The 22337-nt window shown below is 40.3% G+C and overlaps 1 pseudogene; it reads right to left on the minus strand.

Annotated features, from left to right (window-relative positions):
• Nucleotides 1–16396: 16396 nt before the first annotated feature.
• On the minus strand, nt 16397–17762 carry LOC102019280 (annotated as a pseudogene).
• Between the last annotated feature and the right edge of the window lie 4575 nt (nt 17763–22337).

The following is a 22337-nucleotide window of genomic DNA, read 5'->3' on the forward strand; positions in this document are numbered from 1 at the left end:
CCTGGACAAGTTAAATTCCAGTTTATAACAGGATCTTTATGCCAACTGGAAACTATGAGTAACTGCTGTCTTAAGAGTCACTGAAATATCAGCACTGTATTCTTCTTGGCAAAAAAACAAAACAAAACAAAACCAGAATTTAAAATTATAAACAAAAATAACAGAAATTCACAAGTAAATTCAATATAAATTCTGAATAAATGAAGAAGAGAAGAAAGTGGTAAGAAGGCTAAGCAGGAAAGAGAAGCATGTTGTTCCTTTTTTCTTTACTACCTGGACTCGGTAATAGGCTAAAGAACAAAAGTCTTTTTAATAAGTGAATGATGTAATTTACCTAAACCCAATTTGAGCCTTCACATACACCTGGTCTGTGGTGTTGAGCACTGGTAATCTCCCATGGTTAGCTTGGGGACAGCTATAAATCTCTTCTACAACCTCCCTACTGGGTTACTGTCATAGCTAAAGCAAGGCTCGGATGGAATTACCTCATGCGTGATAGAACTTCTTAGCAAACAGGCACACAGGCAGTCATGCTTGTTTTTGTTTCTTCTCTTTTTTTCTAAGTATGCTATGCAAGAATACTACCCTTCCCCAGCCTAAAGCCTGTGCTTTAAGTTCTGACAAGACTCCCTGCTCTCTTGTATGGCTGGGTGCTCCGTTACTATTCTGACAGCAGGGTTTTATTCTTTTTATCTTAAAGCTACAAAGATGGTCTGGGAAGTCTTCCAACGGATCAGGTCACAGAGTCATGTCTTAGGAGGTGCAATGCAGAAGCTAATAGAGAAGTCCTAAACTCAGGGCTTTACTCTGAAAATTTTGATACATTAGGATTACAGTTAAAATCTTTGCTATCACAACCCACCGATCTCAGTTCACTTCCCAAGGGAGCCAGTATTTTGGGAGCATCTTCAAACAACTTCTATGCATCTTCTACGCACTATATGCAGATGGCCCTGGACATACTGTAGGGTTATGTTCTTATAAACCCAATGTGAGTTGAAAATATCATAATTTAAAAGTATAATTAATACAGCTAAGCTATGGAACATCATAGCTAGCAACGCAGTACACTACATAGTGATGGTCATTTGCCCTTGTGTCACATAACTGATTGGAGATGCCCCCTACTGCCGCTGTCACTGCCCAATGTCACAAGAGACTATCACACTGCATATTTCTAGCCTTAAAAAATAGAAGTCCAAAGTTGAAGACAGATTCTACTGAATTTTAATCACTTTTACTCCATTGTAAAGTGAAAAAAAATTTTAATTGGACCATCTAAGTTGGGGACCATTTTTACTCACTTATGTAACCTCTAGATCTCTTATATAATATTGTCATGTGATTCCAAAATGAGTTTTTTATTTTGCATCTCCTTACCTTTTTATTATGAAAAATTTAAAACACAGTAAAGTTGAAAAAGTAATGGTCTACATATATTGCCCTCACTTCAGTTCAACAATCTTCGTATTTTGCCATATTTACTCTATCTCTACAAAGACATTTACCTTTTAAAAACAAGTTGTAAACAATGCTATATTTCATCCTGAAGTGCTGCCCATGTAATTCTGAAAAACACCTCTTATCTTCCTTTGTGGCCAAGTAGGACTCCATTGTGTATGAATATCACGTTGTTTTTATCCGTTCATCTGTTGATGGACATATAGGCTGCTTCCAAGATTTAACTATTATGAATTGTGCTGCTACGTCTTTAACTCTTTTGGGAAGATACCTAGAAAAGGAATATCTGGTTGATTGTTCTAGTTTTTAAAAGAATCTCCATATTGATTTCTATAATGGTTGCACTAGTTTACATTACCAGCAGCAATGCAGAAGGGTTCATTTTTCCCTGACGCCTCACCATTACTTGTTATTGTTTAATTTCTTGATGATGGCCATTGTTTCCACAGTAAGACTGAATCCCACTGTTGTTTTCATTTGCATTTATGGGGAGAAATGTTGGGCATGTCTTCATGTATTTATTAGCTATTTATACTTCTGAGAAATATCTATTCATTTTCATTGCCCATTTTTTGATGGGGTCTTTTCTTTTGGGAGGTCTAATTTTTTGAGTTCTTTTGATATTCTAGAAGATATTGGTCCTCTGAGGAATATCTGGCAAAATTTTTTCTCATTCTACAGGTTGTCTCTTCACTCTGTTGTTTCTTTTGCTGTACAGAAGCTTTTTAACTTGATATGATACCATTTGTTTATTTTTGGTACTATTTCCTGTGCAACAGGAGTTCATTTAGAAAGTCCTTGCCTATGCCTTTGACATTAGGATGAGTATGTATTAACCTGGCAAAAAAGGTGGCCTGTAAACTACCTGGATTCTCAAGCAAAAGAAGAAATACATCTGCCTGGCATTTCCTGATGTGGCCTCAAATAGCTGCCAATCTCTTGTCTTTTAATTTCTATACATGCAGGTTAAGTATCTGTAAAATGAAATTGTACTATAAAATCAACATAAGCATAATTATATGTGTACAGTGCACAGAGAGTTTATTCTACACACAATATTTCTTCTCTAAAGATATTGTAAGAACATTTTGTGTTACTTGGATAAGTGCCCCTGTTGAGGGCATAGTTTATTCTCTGTTAAAGAACATTACCTGGGTTTGTTGACTCATTTTCATGAGACTTTTGCTATTCTTGACTCAGTCTTATCAGCCTGAGATGTTGCATCTTTGTATCAGGGCCTTTATAACTCATAAACTTTGCAATGCCAGATACTTCACCCCTACTTAAGTACTGTTCTTAAAATTTGATTTCTAAGGTGTCTTTGCTTTCTCCAGCCTACTTTGCAAAAGTTCTGACTGTTTGGTCTCTTGTTACTCCAGAAAACACATTCTCCCCTCTGTGTGCTTTTCAATGCCTGTTTTCTCTTGCTCTGACATTTTTCAGTCTTTGCTGGCTCAATTTTCTTTCACAGTCATATTAATTATGGAACTACTAAGATTGGGCTTTTGACACAAGGAGTTATTTCTCAATAGACATTAGGCTGGAAATTTTTTTTTTTCTCAAATATAAAACACTCCCAATAAAAGTTCAAGGGTATATTGTGGTGACTGTATCAACATGTCCTGCCAATATCACCTAGGCTTTATTGGCATTTTAAGTTTCTGCCCAATAGGAGAATGAAGACAGTTTTGATGACAGTAGCAAACATAGCTTAGAGTTTGCCGCACTGAGCCTTAATACCAAAGCTTTAATCTAAAGCTCAGATTAATGGCACTCATTTTTCAGGATGTTTATTTTCTCCTTCAAGGAAACTTGATATTTCAGAGTAAAGTTTAAAGTAGAGCAATTTCTAGGAACAAACTAGCTTGCTTCAATCTGTTATTACCTTCTAGGAGCTAGATGTTTGCTTTGATAGAGTTCTAATTATCTCTGTTTCTCTTCCAGTCCCTGGGTACTCAGATGCCCTTCATATCTCTAAGGTCCATGCTTCATTCCACTCTTTGGTCATTTTTAAGGTAAGGTTGCCAGATAAAATGTAGTTTGCCCAGTTACATTTGAATTTCAGAAAAACCATAGGAAATGTTTGCTACAAGTATGCCCCATACTTTAGGGTAAGTATTCATGAGGAATATACTAATAAATTATGCATTGTTAAATTTAACAAAAAAAGACTCACACTTAAACTCTGAAAACTGTAAAACATTTCTAAAAGATGTTAAATATCTACATAAATGGAAAAAAACCCTTGTTCATGGATTGAAAATTCAGTATTGTTCAGATGGTAATACTCTCCAAACTGATTCACACATTCAATGTAATCCATATTTGATTACCAGTTGCATCTTTGTAGAAATTCATACGCTGATCTTAAAATTTATTTGGAAATTCAAGGGACCCAGAGTAACCAAAACAATCTTGGAAATGAACAAATGGAAGGATCCCTCCCCAACTTTAGAACTTGCCACAAAGCAAGAAGTCAACGCAGTGCAGTGCTGGCATAAGAATAGATGTACACATTAATGGACAGAACTGAAATTAATGGACAGAAATAAACTTAGATGTTTGTAGCAATTAACTTTTGACAAGAGTACAAAAATCATGGGAGAAGAATAGTTTGTTGGGACTCAGAAAATAGTACCCCATACTATGACTTTGGTATGTGGAGCACTTTGAACTAAATGAGATTGCACCTCTCAAAAGCAACTTCAGAAACAAAATGTCCTCCTCTCCATCCTTGCAGTCTCCCAGACACACTTCACACCCAAAGCAAGTCATAGAATCAGAATTCCTCTTACTCAAGGTGTGTCAGAGAAATTAGCAATAGTCCTCTAATCGTCTACTTTCCTGTACAGGGCTAGCCATAAAGAACTTCCCTGATTTACCTTTTCTATTAGTAGATTACAAGATCTTCACTCCAGAATGGGTCCTGTCTTATGCTAAGCAGGAAGGGGATGCTACACAGAGCAGTCCAAAAGAATCTGAACAGACAGGCCTTACTAGGTCCCCCTCAGTCTATTACCATTAGATAATGCCCTTTTGTCTAACCACACGCCTACAAGACTGTTCATTCCTCACTGAATGTAAGCATCAGAATTCTTTTCCCCATACTTTGGATCCTGAGTCACACAAGTCTTTTATTAAATGCATTTCTTATCCTTTTATTATTGTTAACTTGTCTTTTGCTAAAAATATCAGCCATGACCCTTAAGATCAGGAGGAAAGGTGTCACACTCCTGTAATTTTTTCAACAAATGTTTTGAAACAATAGGACAGCCACAAGCAAAAGAATGAAGCTGGCTCTTATCCCATACTATATATAAAAATTAACTAAAAATGGATGGAAGACCTACATGCAAGAATCAACACTATAAAAGTCTTAGAGAAAACGCTGACATAAGTCTTTGTGAATTTGGATTTAACCGTGGATCCTAGGGGATCAACAGCATAATCAAGAACAATGAAAAGATAAACTGGACTTCATCAAAACTAGAAACTTTTGTGCAGCAAAAGACACTATCATGAAAATAAATATGAACCCATAGAATAGGAAAAAATATTTTCAAACAATATATCTGACAAAGGGTATGTGTCTAGAATATATAAAGAACTCTTACAACCCAATTTAAAAGAAAAAAAACAGTTTTAAAATTGAGTAGTGTATGAATAAATGTTTCTCCGAAGATCCCCATATGACCAGTAAGCTTCTGAAGAGATGGTCAAAATCATTAGACATCAGAAAAAATACAAATGGAAACTCTAATGTGATATCATTTCACACCCATTAGGATAACTATAATAAAAACATCAAATAATAACATGCGTTCCTGTGGATATACAGTTCTTATTCATGTTGATGAGAATATAAAAGAGTGTAGCCATTTTGAAAACAGTCAAGTGAATCCTCATAAAATTAAAAATAGAGGCACTGCATGTCCCGGCTACTCCACCTCTATGTTTATATATTAGAGAATGAAAATATGTGTTACAAAAACTGGTATAGTACTGTACATAGTAGTAGTGTTCATAATAGCTACATAAACAATTCATTGTCTATCAGTTGATAAATAAACATAATTTGTCATATCCATACAGTGAATATTACTCAGCATAAAAAGGAAATATTTATATTTTCTACAATGTGAACTTTAAAAATATTATACTAAAAGAAGCCAGTCATAAAAGATCATGTACTGTGATTCCATTTACTGTATATAAAATGTCCAGAAAATGTAAATTTATAGAGGCAGAAAGTAGAGTAGTGGTTGCCTAGGGTCTGGGTGGGCATTAGAAATGGCTGTTTGCATGCAGTAAGGGGGCTGATTGATAGGTAAAGGGTATGGGTTTTCTGATGAAATTGATGAAATTGTCCTGAAATTAATAGTGGTCATGGTTGCTCCTATCTGTGAATATACTAAAGACAATTCAATTATCATTATAAGTGAACTACATATCAATTAAGCCTTTACAAACTAAAGTATTCATTGCTTTTTGAAATTCAAATTTAACTGAGTTTTCTGTAGTTTTAAATCTGGAAACTATTTTGTGAGAGAGAGTCTCAGCATCTCCTTAGAAATTATATTTCTATATTATTGGTAATATCTATTTTTCTCTTCTTTGACCCAAAGAAACTCTTCTGACCTTTGTCGGTCACATCCGCCTTGCTGCTCAGAACAATCTGCTCCTCTTTAACTTTGTGGTTAGATCAGACCTTTTGCAAAATGGACGTCTAGCTTATATTCTATTATTGCAAGATAAATTCCTAAATTTCCTTTTACAGTGGTTCATAGACATGAGTTTTGAGGATCTCCCCCTTTGAAGGCCCATGTTTTTCAGACATTGTTGCATATTAACAGCATGAGAGAAGATTTCTAAATTCCAGATTACCAAGCAGCATTCTAGGCTAAATAAATTAGAAGCTCTGGGGGTGACATCCTGATCTTTAAATTTTTAAGTTTTTGTGTGACTCTAATATGCTTGTTAAATGCAGTGTCCACACAAATCATGCAGGAGATTCTTGAAGAACATGCTCTGACTCAGTAAACCCCCCAAATCCTGCATTTCTATCAGCTTCTCAGTTGACACTAAAGCTACTGGTCCATAGTCTATTCTTTGAGTATTGTAGATTTATGGCAGGGTAAGAGAGAGGATAGGGGACAGAGTAGCAGACATGGTCTAACTTAGGGATGCCCACTTAGATTAACACTGCTATATGTACTTGAGGCTTGCTGTTTGACAAGGCTACAGCTTACTAATAAGAAGAACAATAATAATAAGCTCCATCTTTAACTGGGTGATAACTGCAGGCAGTGTCTGATACATCACCCCTCTTAAGATTCAGAATACCCCTATGGAGGAGTACAGCAGGTGCTGTATTCTGTATCACCTTGTATCCCCTTGGTCTACTTCCAAGTTCCCATGAAACCATGATGGGTGGTTCTCACAGAGGCTGCCTACCTGCAACATCAGGGTCCTCTTGTACCTCATTCTGAGGGCTTTTTCCAAAGCTATAGAAATAGGCTCAGCCTATGCAGGCAAATTTGGGGTAACAAGCACTGTACTATCATGGCTTATTTTTTCTATACTGTTTAATACAAGAATGTGCATAGCAGTTTTAGTAACAATAGTCCCAAGCAGGAAACAACCCAAACATCCATCATCAGGAGAAAGGATGAATTTAGTTTATTCATACCAAGAGCAACTGGAGAAGAAGGAGGAGAAGGAGAAAAAGAAGAAGAAAAGAATGAGGAGGAGGATGAAAAGGAGAGGAAGAAGAAAGAAGGAAGAAGAGAAAGAGAGGAAGAAGAAGAAATAAGGAAAAGAAGGAGAGAAGGAGGGCAATAGAGGAAGAAGGACTGTTCCATGCAACAACATGGATGAATTTCATCAGTATTATGGAAAGCAAAAGAAACTCAAGAATTTATATGATATTCAGGAACAGGCAAGACTAATCAGTGGTGATGAAAGTTGGAATAGTAATTATCTGGGAGGTCAGGTGTGATGGGGTACTGAGCACCTATTAGGGTGCTGGAAGTGCCCCAAACTTCACCTGGGCAGTGGCTTCCTGATGCATACATATTCTAATATTCACCAGGAAGTACTTTTAACATTTGTGTGTTTCATGTAGCTCACTGTATGATTTTCTTATAAAAAGTAGAGAAAAAAGAACCCTTCTACACTTTGGTATGTAAATTAGTGCAGCCACTATGGAGAATAACCATATGGAATTTCCTCAAAAATTAAAAATAGACCTACCGAAGCATCTAGATATTCCACTCCTCATACACAAAGAAAATGAAGTCAGCATATAAAAGAGATGTCTGCATATTCATGTTTATTGTGGCACTATTCACAATAGCCAAGATATGGAATAAACCTAGGTGCCCATCAATAGACAGATATAAAGATGGTATATCCAAATAGTGGAGTTTTATTCAGCAATAAAGAAGATTAATTCATGTCATTTGCAGGAAAATGGATGGTTATCGTGTCAAGTGAAATAGAGGTTATCGTGTCAAGTGAAATTAACCAGATGAAAATGTACATACTGCATGTTTTCCCTCCTATGTGGAATCAAACAAACAAAAGATACAGCACTAATGGGGGGAAGTAACTAGACAGAGGGGCAGAGTGAGGCAACAGAAGAGAGTAAGGAGGTAGACATGATCAGAGTGCTGCATAGACATATATGGAAATGCCACAACAAAACCAACTGACTTGTACAGTTAAAATGATTGAAAAATTATAATTTAAAAAGCAATGCTGGTTCCTTATAAACTTGTCCAAATTGTGCTCCTAGTCCCAGGTGCTGTACCAGATGTGCCATCTTTACAAGATCTGATTAGAGCATCCTCTGGATTTGGTGTGCAGCTATTGACCTGGTTCAATTGCCAACGGGCAGATGGATGAAAAGTGGCTTTGATTTGCACAAGGACTGTAGACACTTCTCTTGTTTGTCCTAAGGCTATGTTAACTCTCCTGCCCTCCTGGATACAATATAGTTCCAAAGGGTGATTTAGTTTTATATCAGCAGGTATCATTGCATTCCACTATATTAATCATAAGTTAACCAGACTTGGTGACCATAAGATGATGAGTTCTCTAGATATCATGGTAAGGTACACATGTACCAGAGAATATGAGAAAGCTCACACTAAGGTCCAGGGGCTTGCCACAGCTGTGAACATTTTAAGAGCAGTGGTCTGGGGTGTGCTAGGACATTCCCCCTAAGAAAATGACAAATTGCTGCATTTAGGTTAAGGAAGGATTTATCAAGTCCCTTCAGGGCTCCTCTCACCAGCAGTCCTGTCCTGCCTCCTCAGACGTCTTGGTCCCACTTTTGTGGGTCCCCTCCTTCAAGCTTCTGATATGTGACAATCCCATCTTTCATTTGTTCATCCAGCCCCAGAGGTAGTTGCTGCTTCCTGTAGATATTATCTTCATGTTATGTCAGTGTTCCACATTTTTTCTGCCCATTCAATCCTCAGTGACTGTTCAGTCAATTCTTACAGTAAATTCATGCTATTTAAGTAACCTCTGTATGTGGTTCCTCATTTCCTTCTTCATTCTTACTGATCAAAGAGGAGGAGAATAATTGCAAGGAATAAGAGGTTTATTGAAGTGATTGGTTTAGGCAATTGTGAAGTCTAGCAAGAAAAGTCTGAAATCTCTAGGACAAACTATCAGGAACAGCAGTCTAGAACTCTGTGGCATGAGTGGTAGCTTCTGTCTGGAGGCAGAACTTCTTTCTGAAGGAAAGCCTGAGTCCCCTTGTAAATCCATTCAACTGATTGAATAAGGCCCACTTGGATCATTTAGGACAGTCTCCTTTCCTGAAAACCACTTGGTATGAATTCTAATCACCTGACAAAATTCCTTCACAACAACATCCAGAGAAGTGGGTGAATAACTAGAGACTAGAGCCAGTCCATGCTGACACTACAAGCTGACAATCACAGCTTTCTTTTGCATTCCTCCAGAGTTAGGGTAGACAGTTCCCATACACTAAAAAGCAACTCACCACAAGTGTCAGAGCATCTCTGTTGTCTTTCCTGAGGGTTTTCTCAGGCTGCAGGAGCTTAATCTTCCATATATCTTTAAAGTGCAATTAAGTGCTGGTACCTACAGAGGTAGCCTTTTTACTAATGTGCTATTTATTGGCAGTTCTCTCTTCCCTGTCTTACTTTCCCACTCCTCTACTTAGCTTTCTGCAGTCATCTCCCAAATAAATTACCTGTACTTAAGCCCACTATGAGGTTCTGCTCTTAAAATACTGTATGTCAAGTATGACAATTAAACCATCATTGTCAAATCCATGCTATGCCATCCTTTCTTCCATTTCAACCAAAATGATCTCTTAACACTGTAATCATTCCCCTACATAAAATATCCTCATGGCTTCTGAACAGTTAGACTATAATTCAAACTCCTGGCTAAGACTCCTGCTTGGCTTGCTCTGTCAGTGTCTCCAATAGCATTCCTCATTATTGCTTCCTTACCACTTTCAGCTTCCATAGTCTTTCTTCTTTTATTCTTTCAGCACACCAAGGTCAACCCTCTTTCTGGCCTTTGCACTTGCTGTCCTGTGGGCAACATCTTCCCATTTTTACATGGCAGCTCCTTCTCAATATTCCCATCTCTCTGAAGTGCCACTTCCCCAGAGAGGCTCTCCTCAGCCATCCTAACAACTTAGTCTCCTAGGACTTACAAAGTCTACCCTTCTTTCAGGGTTTTCTACCACCTGAAGTTATCTTCTGGTATTTCATTTTTTAGATAGGCTTCTACCATGTTGCCCCAGCTAGTCTCAGTCTACTAGGCTCAAATCATACTCCAGCATCCATCTCACAAATAGCTGTGACTACTACAGGCATCTGCCCCCGTGCCTGACTTGAAATTACATTCTGAATTTATTTGCTTATTGCCTATCTCCTTTCACTCTGCAGGCAAGAGTTCAAAGGTTAGTCTAGTGTTTTGGTTCTTGTTGTTGCTGTTGTTGTTGATCTGATTTGATGACCACTGCATCCTTGGGCCTCAGAATAATGCTTGGGGCACTGTGGACCCCTGTTAAATATTTGGTGATTTAAAAAGATTGTAATGATTGCAAATATTTTTAAAAGTTGGAGATCACTTTAGACCATATCAGTGAAGTATAGTAGGGATGACTAAAATGTAGAATGAAAAGCATCATGGACTGTTGGGAAAACACCCACCATCTACTACCCTATGTTGCTAGAAGTCCAAACTTTTTCCTGGCCCTGATTCTCTGCTGCTAAGTAGAAGAGATATATATAGAAGGGAAAATCCAAAATGCTTGTGTTTGGTGCACATTGTCTAAAACTATGAAGCCTCTGGAAGTGATCCTGAAGTAATTCTGAAGGTACTTCTGGTTTTGGGCATGAAATTTTCCCATTTCCATGAAACTGTAGTTCTAATATCTGGAAGGCAGCTATGCTCACCACCATACCACCAATGCTTGGCTAGTTCCAATATCTGGAACTACAGTTTGGATCTTGAATGATCTCAAAAGGCTCATATGTTAAAGGCTTAGCCCCCAATTTATACAATGGGAGGTAAGAGAATCTTTAGGAGGTGGACCTTACTGGCAGGAAGTTGGCTCACTGGGATATGCCTTGAAGAGCATATTTGGACCCTGATCTCTCCTCTTCCTCTCTCTTTGCTTCCCAGCCATGAGGAATTGAGCTCTTTGCTCTTGCTATCCATTGCCTATCAGTGGTCCAAAAGCAGTGGGGCCAATAGGGCTGAAACTTACAAAACTGTGAACTAAAATAAACTGAATTATTTCAGGCACTGTTACAATTACAGAAAGCTAACTTGTGTTGGCGCTCTATTAAATGGGCCTTTACCATCTTCAGAACACTTCAACTCATTGACTCATACACTCCCTACCACATGTCCTGGCCTAGCTCTTCCACAGTAAAATTGGAAGGTTGACCTAGAATGGATGTTCAGTTAGGATCATCTGTCTCTGATCCCTCCAAATTTTCTTCTTAACTACACAGCTCTGGAAAACCAAGCAAGGGGAAAAACATCTACATAGTCTGGCATGAGGTTAAATGGCTTTGGTACCATCTATGAAGGGCATAAGTTGTCAGTGCTATGGCTTATGTCTCTGCTTCAGTCAGTACAGGTTGGCTTGTGTCTCTCTACCTCAGTCAGTACATGTTCAATAGTATGGTCCATGCTTACCTAGAGGCAGGTGTTATGGCTTGTATCTAATGCTCCCCCAAATCTTCATGTGGTCATAACTGGGGCTTTTCAGAGGTGGCTGGACCTAAAGCGTGTGATGCTGGAATCAAGGGTGTGTGATCACTAAATTTCTTCACTGATTGGTTTGGCATAATTCTGGGTTTGAATAAGAGAATGACACACCTTGGGTGAGTGCTGCCTGCCTAAGGGTGGGTAGCCTGGCTAGGAGTAAGGGACAGAAAAAGGGCTGCTATTGCTGCTTGCTGTCTTTGCTCCCATGAACTGTTTCTCCTCTGTGACATTCCTCTGCCATGCCAACCTGCCGTGGAGCCTGCCAGCTTTGAACTGAAACCTCTATGAGCTGTGAGCCAAATGAATCTTTCCTGCTTTAACTTTGGGTGTCCAGTGTTTTGTCTCAGCAATGAGAAAAGTGGCTTTAGAGATTTTGTCAGCATAGGAAGATAACATGCACCCTCTTGAGAAGCAGAGTTAATTAAACAAACAACTCATGCAAGCAACAGAGAAGGAAGGAAATATCTGCTGGGAAAACAAAATATCTGGAGGGAAAAAGGACATAATGGCCAACTTTGGGGGAAGCTGGCCCAGATAGGCTCCCACATTTCCTCTTCCTGGTGTTCTTGCCCTAACCGCCATTTTCCACTCAATAGGGTGACTGGCTATACTCACCAGCAGTATATCATTATCAGGATAATCCGGGGCTCCCCAGCCTAGGTCATGAAAGGCCTTCTCCTTGGCTCTGTCTTGGACCACTGCTGTGAGGTCATTCAAGCAGCCCTGTGGTACAGTGTAAGAATTCTACTGCAGCATGTTTGTGGTGGTGGGTAGCTATATGTAACCTGGGTGTCAATTTTTGTAAAAATGCTGTGTAATGTGTCAATTGTAGAATATTGAACACAATGATTTAATCTAAGAGGTAAGACCTATATACCTCAGTATGGTTAGATCTCAAGATGGTGCTTTGTCAGAAACAGAATGCAACATACTCATGTAAATAAAAATTTACAAAACAACAAGTACATGTTTTACAAAAACACATTTAAGTGAACAGATATATAACAAGTACATTGAAGTGCTTGTTCATGGCAAGGAGGAGAAAATGAGTGGGGTATGAAGATAGAAATAAAATTTTTAAAATGTAACTGAAGTAAATAAATCAAGGGATCTTAATAGCCCTTAATTATTAGTATTAAGTCAGCCCTTTTCACTAGAGGTTCAAACTAAAAGAAAAAGGGCTGGAAAAATAAATCCACATATTGGAAAGAGGGGAATATGAAGGAGTGATAATAAAGGAGAAGGATAACATCGAATGACACTCCAGACCCATTTTAAAACAAAGAGGAGCCTATATTCAGAACTGGATGGTTGTTCCGGCCATAAAAACTTGTAATTAGTGGGGAGGGTGAGGGAGATTGCAGCTGCCTCTCAAGAGCTTCCTTCTTCTGGCTTCCACCGTGGGGTCCCTGAGTTTTTATCTATGAAATGCATTGCATGGAGTTTCTTGTGAATGAAGAAAGGTTATGAAAAAGGTTCAGAATATAATATGTCTTTATTTCCAAGGTCTTCTTTTGTTGTTTGTAATAAGTCACCACGTGTTTGCCTGCTGAGTTATCTGGTATAATTCTAAACCAGCCCTTTTGTCTATTGTTTAGAAGCTGAATAGCCAAATATCATGGGAAAACTATTTAATTTTAATTCTCCATAATCTTTCAAATGAGATTCAATCTGACCTTTAGTTCCACTACCACAACTTCATTTAAAAAATAATGATTGAGACTTTATAAATACCAAAGAAAAAGGTATCAGTCTAATATAAAAATAGCTTTCATTTCTTTGGGTTCTCCAAGTTTTATGGGTTGATCTAATGAGCTTCACATATCATAAGCACAGGAAGCCATGGGGAAGGGGGTAGAGATGGCTACTTTTCAATTCAATTGTTGCATGCCCTGAACAATATGTTCAGCATTGGGATAAACTCAGAAGAGAGTGTAAAAAATGTTAGAAAATCCTCAAGGGGAAATTATGCACTTCTAGAATAGAAAAATTACTATCTCATGAATTTCCCCCTAGTTTTATAGAGGTACAAAATTGACAAATAAAAACTTTTTATGTTTAAGGTATGCAATGTGATGATTTGATATACATATGTGTTGTTAACTTATTACCATAATAAGCTAATTAACACACATCTTTTCACACATTGCGTGTGTGTGATGAGAACAGTTGAGATCTATGCTTTTACTAAATTTCACATATATAATACATACAGTATTATTAACTATAGTCACCATATTTCACATTAGATTTCAGATCTTATTCATCTTACTACTAAAGATTTACTCTTTGACAGATGTTTCCCCATTTCCTTCACACTCAGGTCTGGGCAAACACTTTGCAGGTCTCCGCTTCTATGAGTTAAATGTTTTTTATTTCAGATATAAATATCATAAGATGATGCAGTATTTGGCTTTCAGTGTCTGGCTTAGTTCACTGAGCGTAATATTCTCCAGGATTATTGGCAGAAGTGGCAGGATTTCCTTCTTTATTATAGCAGAATAATATTCCATTGTGTGTATGGGTTATGGTTTATATCTAGATGTCCCCCAAAAACCTCTTGTAATCACAGGCAGGGCCTTTGGGAGGTGAGTGGATCACGGGAGGATTAGTTCACCCATGAGCTGATAGCTAAATGTGATTGATGTTGGGAAGTGAAGCCTGATCGGAAGAGGTGGGACACTGAGGTGTGGCTCGGAAGGGTCTACCTCCCTCCCTCCTCCTTTGATCTGTCTCTCTGCTTCCTGTCTGCCCCGTCAAGAGCAACCCTCCTCTGCCATGCCTATCTGCCATTCTGTCTTGCCTTGGCACCAGCCGACTATGGACCAAAAACTCCATAAACTGTGAGCAAAATAAATATTTCCTCTTATAAATTGTGGGTGTTGTATATTGTGTCTCAACAACAAGAAAGTAAATCTGTGTGTGTGTGTGTGTGCGCATGTGCATGTGTGTAGATGGTTAATCTGAGAGATGCCAAGGAGACTAGTAAAACGTATTTCTGGGTGTGGCTGGGTGGGTCGTGGAGCCATGACCTTGGATACAATATCTGGTCCCTGGCCCCTTCCTTGCTGCTTCCCCTGCTTCCTGTTTCCTGGATGCCAGGAGCTGAACAGCTTTCCTCTCCCGTATCCTTCCACCATGATGTTTCTGCCTTAGAGCCAGCTGACCATGAACTGAAACCTCTGGACTGAAAGCCATGGACTGAAATCATGGGTCAAAACCTCTGAAATCATGATCCAAATTATAGCTCTCCTTAAGACATGGGTATTGGTTGTTTTTGTCCCAGCAATGGGAAAGCTGACCAAACACACACATATACACAAACACACACACTATAACATATAATAGTTATTATACATTAGATATAATACATATAATAATAGTTATAGATATATATAACATAGAACTATTAATGTTATACATAATAGTTATTTTACTCTTCTTTTGATGGATACTTAGACTAATTTCATATCTCAGTCATTGTAAATAATGCTACAATAAACACAGGAATGCAAATATCACTTTGGTATACTAATTTCATTTCCTTTGAATATAAAGTATACCCAGAAATGGGATTGCTGGATTATATGGTAGTTCTTTAATTTTTTTGAGAAATCACCACATACTAATGCTTTCCATAGTGGCTGAACTACAGTCAAAAATTAGAGGCTGGTTCTACCCAGCGCCGTTGACACCCAGCTGCAAAATCCTTCATTTGCTTGTGCCCGTAGAAGGCAGTTTCCCTTGTGTTGGCAGCTTTGCCTTGATGGGCTCCATTCTGCTTCTCCATCTCTTCTTTCTGACTCAGGTGTACAGGGAAGCTCCAAGAATTATGGGGATCTGACCCTTCATTTGGATGGTCTTCATCCTCAGTCTCTCAGACCCTAGAGATCCAATGGTATTGAATCCTGGTGCCATTACTGGTAACTTGCTATGGTTTTTGTTTGGTTATTTTGGTTTGGTTTGGTTTTCTGTAATACTGGGGATTGAACTCAGGGCCTTCACACTGAACTACCTTCCCAGCTCATTTTAATTTTTATTTGAGACTGGCATTGATAAGTCACTAAATTCCTCCTGGTTGGGCTGGAACTTGTGTTCCTCCTGCCTCAACCTCCCAAGGGTTGGGATTGCAAACATCTACTGCCACACCTGCCTTGATAACTTGCCCTTCTTTCTTTTTAAATTAATGACCACCTTATTCATCTTTGGAAATCTTGACAAAGAGAAGATGAGAGGAGCCTCGATCCAGTGTCTAAGTGTCTCTGAGTGAGTCTGTACCAGCGCACGAGCCCAGGTGTGCCTGTCCATGAGCTGGGCACAGCAGTCTCCCTAGTCAAAGCCAGCTCCCCAGTCAGGGAAACATCCCAGCCCATACAGGACTCAAGACCCTCTAGGTTAATCTATCTCCAAGGCCCTCAGGACAGTCAATATATAGTTTAGATTGAGAACCAGGCCTGGAAAGGAGGGGTTATACAAAGGGCAGGATTACGTCCCCCGGGATCCAAAGATTCCTGAATATTTGCTTGCTTTTCTCCAACATGGAAGTAAATAAATAGACCTTAAGCTTAGAAGCAAGGGTTTTGGGTCAGGGGAACCCTCTCTTTAGAGTTACTAATTAAATCTCATATTAAAAACAAACAAGCCTCAGCTCCAGGCCCCACTAACATCTACAGAATCCTATAGGATGAAGTGAACGGCTAGCCTGCCTGGGGTGCCTGGTACCCATCCCTGCAGGGCTCTGGAAATTTAGGGTCACTGATTGTGGTTTCTTCACTGAGTAGGGGGAGACTGGGATCCCCACCATCAGGAAGTGGCTCTTCTCCACACATAATCTCCATTGGCTCCACTAGTTGCCACACACATCCAGGGCCCAAATATACAGGCAATGGGGAAGCTGAATCCAGCTGGTAAGGTCATCATCTTTTTCTATTTTGGTGAGAGCCATATAGATGTGGCCCTCTCTGTCCTGCAGGAAGAAATCTTCACAAGGGGACTTGGTGTGGTCCGGAACGTTGCCTTCACTGAGTACCCTGTGAATTTTGACTTCATAAACATCTCTTTTCAAACTGTCTACATTTTGCAGCTGGGTGGAACTTGTGCTTCTTCAAGTAGGTTTTGTGGAAATAGCCACTCATGTCGAGGTCCACAATCCCAAAGCAGTAGGACTGGGAGACACCTGGGATGGTACACTGCTGGCCTAGAAGCTGTTTGAGCCACAACTTCCATATGTCCCACTTCCAGAACTTTTTGGGTGTGGGCCACTTCTGCTCAAGCCCCTCCTTGTATAAGGATTTTTCTAAGCACCAGCCCAGTCCAGACATGGTCTTTACATGGTATCATAGTGTTTGATCCTCAACTGTGTGTTCACATTGCTGGTCATTCCAGAAAGAGATGCAGTACTGGCTGTTATCCTCCTTCAGTAGGAGAATGGATTGGCTTAGGAAGCTGAAAAAATCCATAACAATATCCACATCCTGTTAAGAACCACAGTGAACTTGGCCTCTGAAAACAGATGGAAAGAGGAGTAAAACTGACCTTGTAGTGCTCAGACATATGGGCGTTCTTCATGCTATAGGCTGGATGCCTACAGATTAAGCAGTGCCACCATGTCCACTGATTGTTTGTAGTAACTATCAGTGAAATCTATCATCTGTAGAGATACCCGCTGGGCTGCAAGCATTGTGTATGGGTAATTTGGTTGGTTTGCTTCAATGACAGCCACAAGTACATTGAGGATCTTATCATCTGGGAGTGGATCAGGGTTGAACTTGATGGGTGTGGGGGCCTCACAGCTGCACACACTCCTGTAGCCCTCAACTTTGCCGCAGAAACACAAACGGTGGAGTTCAGCTCTATGTCTGCCCAGTGGCACTTTGCCTCTTCATCCAAGCTCAGGTGCACATCTGTCTTTGGCAGAACGGAGTCTCCCCAAGAGGGTAGAAGAGGCAACTTAGAATGCTTCTTCCCAAAGACAGTACCTCCTTTCTGTCCCAGGTGTCCCTCCAGCTCAGGACCTTGGCCACCATGTCTCTGAGTTAGAAGAAGCCCTTATCCTTAACACCCCTTGGATGGGAGCTGTCATGTTAGGGAATAGCACCAAGGCCCACCTCTCATGAGATGTGTGCCAAACACACGCTTTGCCATCATGTGGCCCGTGGGATGGTTGAGGACAAGAGAACGGACACCTCAGCCCTGCTCCCAGGCCCTGTCCTCCAGCATTGTGGTTCCTACTGCATGGCCCTTCCTTGTTCGGCTTTCCTCACTCTCTCTCATGTACTTCCATGGATTGAATCCTAATCAAAGCACCTTCACTCAAGTCACTGTTTTAGGGTTGGCTTTGGAGCCACCCAAATAAAACACTGGATAGAGATAATTAAATTCCAGGATGTTAAAAATGCAACTCCTTTCTTCACAAGTTTTTTCCTCCCTCCTCTTTTTCCACGCCTTTCCAACTCCCTAGTAATAGAACAAGATATAAAGCCCATGTGGTTGACAGGACCCCACTTGCCTAACATTTTTGCCATCTGAGAAGCTGGCTGAGACCGAGTTTGCATGGTTCACAGCCCCTATCTGCATTCCCTTTCCATAATCAGTTCAGATTTGGCCTCTCTACCTCAGGTAGTGATAGAGTCCAACCACATCTATTCTTGCTCCATCTTGGCAAGTACCCAGCAGACTCTCCCACCCAGCCCCCTTTTTTCTCACACGTACTCATTTCCTCCACCAACTATCTATCACGTATCTGGTACATACACACTATTAGCTATTCCAGGCAACCTCATATGTGAGCCAGCTGTCATGCCCACTCGAGGTTCCCTTTAGCCGGCAATACACATGGTACAGGAATGCCATGAGAATACAGCTTGCTGAAGACATACTCAGAGAGCAATGACACTTGGGAGGTCAAGCTTTTTAGCAGGAAAAAAGCCTTTGTGAAAGCTGAAGGCAAAGGATATGGATAAAGGAAACTGAGCATCGAGCATCGGAAGAGTGGCAGGTAGGAGGGCTTTAGCTGGAGAGTCAAGGGTGGGCCAAACTATAAAAAGCTTTGTAAAACCTTATTAGCACTGAAGGCTTTAAGTAGTCTTTTAAGGGATTTAAGCTGGAGAGATGAAAGCAAGTTTGCATTTAAAAATTTTTCTGACTCCAACGAATGGATTTGTGAGGATAATAAACTTGACATTAGGCTAGTTAATCCAGAGAAGGTGATGGCGAATGAGGTGAAGTAGGAGGTGGCACTGGGAGCGAAGACATATGAAGGAACTGGGAGACATTTAGACAGTGGCACTGACTGATGGACTTGGTGACTGATTAGATGTAGAGAGTGAGAAAAGGAAGAATCCAGATGACAATTACAATTATTTTTCAGTTGCACTTGGTGGATAGTGGGGTTGTTGCCTAATATGGAGAACAGAAGGAGCATTTGGGAGCATCTGGGTGGCAGCAGGAAGAGAACGTGGATGATGGCCACCATTTTGGATAGGCCATGCTGTTGAGCACCACATGGAAAAGAAAGTGGAACCATCTGATGCCCAGATATGTGTCTGGAGCTTAGGAGCTCTGAGCTATAGCTACCTTCACAGAGATAGCAGTGAAACCCCAGGAGTCACTGGGTTTGCTGTGGCATTGTATAGAACAAAATGGGAGCATCAGCCAAAACCTAGAGGTGGAATGGAGAAAGGGGACTCCATGTTTCTAAAAATCTACCAGCGATCTGGAAAACCAGGAAGCTTCACATATGTTCAGTGTGGTGATGGCAAACCTTGGAGAGCTTTCAACAGTACAAACAGCCTGCTGTGGCACACCTGCCATAGGTTTGCCACCACTGGTCTGGTGTGTTAGACACTGAACGTGTCCATGCTGAAAAAAACAGTGAAGTAGAAAAAGTAAACCCAATAATCTATGTTGCAAGAAGTCAGGAAAGTGTTTGCTCTTTGAAGAATAAGTGGTAAGTGCAAAAGGTGAGGGCTGAAGGGATTTTTTGGTTTCTGTCTGTTTTTTGTTGTTCTTCATTTGGGTGCTGATTGTATGTGTTGACTATTGTATGTGTTGACTTGATTGTATGTGTTGTGAGAATCATCAAGCTACATATTTACAAGGCATGTTCTTTCTATGTTACATGTCCATAAATAGTGTTGAAGTGGCTAGAAACCAGATGACAAAAGGTCACAGAGCAATTAGAATGTGCAAAAGTGAAAAGGGAGGCTTCAAAGAAATTTCATTCTAACAGTGATCTACCACTATGTCACAAGCCATTCCAAAACTTTGTGGCTTAAGACAATGACAATTGCATTTGCTCACAATTCTGAGGGGCACCAATTTGGACTAGGTTCATTTGAGCAGTCATTCCGTGAGTTTCCCTGATGGTTTGACTAGAGCTGGATGACTCATTATGGCTTGGCTCCCACATCTGACAATGTGTGCTGGCCACTGTGTGATTCTGTCTCTATTTGACCTCTCATCCTCACACGATGGCAGCATTCTAAGAGGAAGGGAATGGAAGCTGTAGTCCTCTTGAGGCCCAGATTTCAAAGTTGTATGTCACTGCTGCCACATTCCACTGATTCGATCAAGTCATAGCCTAGCTCCCACCAGAGAAGGGTGGGGACCATAGTCACCTGGACAGCTGTACATGTAAAGGGGATGTTGTTCATCTGCAGTAGGAATTGCATATTGCCTGTGACTCCTACATGTTCTTCACAGAAGTCAGAAAATCAAAACTTTGTGTAAAATCTACCAGTTTTTATACTTGGCAACTAATTTACAACACTAAACCACATTGTGTGTTCCAAGCAAACAGGCCTGTGTGCTGGATGCAGCCTGTGAGCTTTAAACTTGCAAACTTTGCACCAGATAACAATGCTTAAAATAGCAGAAATTCCCATTCTCCAAATAAAGGGATTTCAGAAATTTACCCTGTCTCTTTGGCTTGTGAGGTGTCAATTTAGATTTCTGGTTGATTTCTCTGGTATAGTAGACTACGAATGGATAATAGGGATTTGGATAAAAACATCCAGCATCTTCTCCCAAGGCCCCTTCATTTGCTCTTTCAGCTTTTAACCTCCACCCGTAAATGACTATCCTTTCAATACTGCCTTATTTTGATTTCTGCTACTAGAAATAGAAACCACAGGCTGATAATTTATAAACAATACGAATGTGTTCTTTGACTCAGGGCTAAAGGTTGGGAAGTCCAAAAGCACTGTGCTGAGGGCCTCTGGGTTCAGCATAACATGGTAGAGAGGAAAGCAGACACACTGAAGGGAAGATTAGGCTGAACTCTTCCTTCCTATTAGGAATCCATTCCAGCAATAACCGCTCCTGCGATAACATCATTAATCCACTCAAGAGAGCAGAGACCTGATGAATCAGTCGCCTTTTAAAGGTCCCACCTGTTACAATGGAAGCTAAATCAATATTGTTAACAGCGTTGCAATGAAAATTAAATGCCACCATGAGTTTAGGGAGGGGGACTGGGATATAGCTCAGTGGCATAACTGTCTGCCTGGCAAGTGCAAGGTCCTGAGTTCGATTCTTGGTACAAAAAAAAAGTTTAGGGAGGGAGATTCAAACCATAGCAATCATTCTCTGGAACTGTGAAAAGACGTCAATGCTAGGCTTGGCATGGTGTGTGTGTGTGTGAGTCTGTGTGTGTGTCTGTGTCTGTGTGTGTTGCCCTCATTCACGATGCCTTGACTCACTGCTCCAGCAGCACTGCTTTGGTAGAAAGTACCTACTATAGGGCAGGCATTACGCTTTTACTTAGGTTTCTCTCGGCCTTATTACCATGGGTTTGAAGACCTCAGAGAGGTTCATCCGCTTAAGAAGATCCCATTGCTAGTAGCTGGGAGGGCTGAGTTCTAGGTGAGCACAGTCAGGGAGCATCAGAGCATGTGTGGCTATCTGAGCTTCACAGAACCAACTGTACAACCAATTAAAGAACTCAAATGGCAAGTCCTTAGAGGAGGATGTGTCCAACAAAGCCCCTAGGAGCAGCTGTTATTATTATTGTTACTGATAGTGGTAATGTTCTTCCTTGGTTCCTACTCTGGTGTCCTCGGAAAACAGTGTTTATCATACTCCAGGATTTGCTATTTTCCCCACCTTGGGGAAATTCGCTCACTTGCATCCAGATTCCTCTTACTTCAGGTAATTCGGTGAATGGGAATCATGTGCATTTGCTCAAATGTGAGCACCATGAAGGTGGGAAGCCTGGACTGACAAGTTCACTGATGCACCTGCAGCACTCCAACAGGGGCTTGCTCAATAGGTGCTTATTGAATGCTGTATCTGTCTTTTAGAAGAAATTTGTTTAATCACTGTCATTGCACCTCATCTGTGGGAGGGGCCTAGAGATGCCGAGAATGGTGATCTGTGCACAGGAGGATGCCACAGGCATAGAGTGCTGTCTTCATCTCAGAGAGCGCACTGGCTGCAAAAGCCCCACATGCAATGAGGGATCATTCTCAAAAAGAGGGAGACTGCTGATTTTGCAATTTGAATTGCTCAGTTAATGAATGTTTATATCTTAAGAAAGAAAAGCAGCTAAAGGACAAGGTATAGAAAGCAGTGATTGTGAACCAAAGAAAGAATACATTTAT

The sequence above is a fragment of the Chinchilla lanigera genome, unplaced genomic scaffold (assembly GCF_000276665.1).
Source record: "Chinchilla lanigera isolate Chin_1 unplaced genomic scaffold, ChiLan1.0 scaffold00019, whole genome shotgun sequence".
Lineage (NCBI taxonomy): Eukaryota > Metazoa > Chordata > Mammalia > Rodentia > Chinchillidae > Chinchilla > Chinchilla lanigera.